At 38.4% G+C, this 2,414-nt stretch overlaps 1 pseudogene; it reads left to right on the forward strand.

The window, feature by feature from the left end:
* Nucleotides 1-267: 267 nt before the first annotated feature.
* Nucleotides 268-1,936, forward strand: LOC101411267 (hyaluronan synthase 2 pseudogene; annotated as a pseudogene).
* Nucleotides 1,937-2,414: the final 478 nt, after the last annotated feature.

The raw sequence follows: 2,414 nt of genomic DNA on the forward strand, positions 1-2,414 counted from the left end.
ATAATTTATTTTTAAAACACTTTTTTTTTAAGAATTAGAAGACTGAAGTGCAATGGAAATAATAAACAGAATAGCAGCAAAATATTTTAAAGTAGGGGAGAATCAAACATTTAAGACTATCCCCATTCTTTTTAAATGTGGTTTTTTGTTTGTTTGTTTTATTTTTTTGCAGTCTCAAATTCATCTGACCTCTTATTACCTCAGTTTTGGAAATTGCTGTCCACCGATCCTTCTGGACCATACAGAGAGGCTGCAGGCAATTTTATGATGAAAAGCTGCACAAGATGCATTGAGAAAGGTTTCTATGTATATCCTAAGAATAACTGGAACCATACTTTTGGAGTCTCTCTCTTCTTTGGAATCACAGCTGCTTATATTGTTGGCTACCAGTTTATCCAAATGGGTAATTACTATTTCTCTTTTGGACTGTATGGTACCTTTATAACATCATATGTCATCATCCAAAGACTGCCTTTCTGGAGCACCAAAACATGAAAACTGTCTAGAAACTGCAATTAAATTGAACAAAACAGTTGCTCTTTGCATCATTGCTTACCAAGAAGATCCAGACTACTTAAGGAAATGTTTGCCATCAGTCTGTGAAGAGGCTGACCCACCCTGGGATTAAAGTTGTCAGAGTCATTGATGAGAACTCAGAAGATGACCTTTACAGGGTGGACATCTTCAGTGAAGTCATGGGCAGAGACAAATCAGCCACAACTTCCATGAAAAGGGTCCTGGTGAGATGGATGAGTCACATAAAAAAAGCTCACACCATGAAAACCAGTTGGTTTTGTCCAACAAAAGTATTTGCATCATGCAAAAAGGAGGTGGCAAAAGAGAAATCATGTATATACAGCCTTCAACACACTGGGACAAAGTATGTATTATGTACAGATTTGTGATTCAGATACCATGTTTGATCCTGCCTCATCTGTGGAGACCGTCAAAGTTTTAGAAGAAGACCCTATGGTTGGGGGAGTTGGGGGAGATTTCCAGATTTTAATCTAGATCTTTCCAGATTTCCAGATTTTAATCTGGATCTCTTTCCTTAGCAGTGTGATATACTGGATGGTTTTTAACATAGAAAGGGCTTGTCAGTCTTATTTTGGGTGTGTCCAGTGCATTAGTGGACCTCTGGGGATGTACAGAAACTCCTTGCTCATTGAGTTTGTGGAAGACTGATAACAATCAGGAATTTATAGGCAACCAATATAGTATTGATGATGACCAGCTCCTAACAAACAGGGTGCTGAGTCTGGGCTATGTGACAAAACACGCAGCTTGATCCAAGTGCCTTACTGAAACTTCTATGGAATATCTCAGACGGTTAAACCAGCAGACCCACTGGAGTAAGTCCTACTTTCGAGAGTGGCTGTACAATGCAATGTGGTTTCACAAACATCACTTGTGGATGACTTACAAAGTGGTTATCACTGGATTCTTTCCTTTCTTTCTCATTTCCAGAGTAATCCAGCCCTTCTACCAGGGTAAGATCTGGAGCATCCTCCTCTTCTTGTTAACTGTCCAGTTAGTAGATCTCATAAATTCATCCTTTGCCAGCTGCCTTAGAGGAAACATTGTCATAGTCTTCATGTCCCTCTACTCAGTGTTAAACATATCATGTTTACTTCCCTCCAAGATGTTTGCAATGGCAGTGATTAGCAAAGATGGTGCAGCACATCTGGAAGGAAAACTATTTTTGTTAATTTCATAAACTCACTATTGGCTTACAGTCTTCCTGGGCAGTATGATTTTCGCCATTTAAAAGAAATCTAAAGAACCACTTTCAGAATCCAAACAAACAGTTATGCTTATCAGAACATTACTCTATGCATGCTATTGGGTCATGCTTTTGATGCTGTATGTGGTTCTCATTAATAAATGTGGCAGGTGGAAGAAGGGACAACAGTATGACATGGTACTAGATGTATGATTTCCATTGTTTGATGTTTGCAGTCACACATGCAGACACACACAACACCTTAGTTCCTCCAGGGATTGTGCAGTATTGTGGTATTAGAAAATGCCACCAACAGAAACATATCACTGTTGCTGGGACTTGAACAAACATTTCCATGGGTTTGTTTTGACTCTGCCAACGTAAACAATACATCAAACAAGAAGAAACTCAGATTTAGCCTGTTAATTCTATGAAAATGGGATGAATTCTTTGTTTATGCACTTTGTCCTTACTGTGTATCCATCTGACAGTGTTTTGTCCTATATACCTCACAAGTCATGCCTCATGTGGGTTATCATGGAAGAAATGGATTTTCAAAACTCAAGGAAAAGTTCTTTCAACCTATACAACCTAACTTATGGACTATTTTCTTAGCTAATTTTTTAAGGAAGGATTTCTGTTTAACTCTACCAAATGAAATGCCCAAGGAAATTTTAAGGGCTGTTGGCTG

This window comes from Dasypus novemcinctus, chromosome 3 (assembly GCF_030445035.2).
Source record: "Dasypus novemcinctus isolate mDasNov1 chromosome 3, mDasNov1.1.hap2, whole genome shotgun sequence".
NCBI lineage: Eukaryota > Metazoa > Chordata > Mammalia > Cingulata > Dasypodidae > Dasypus > Dasypus novemcinctus.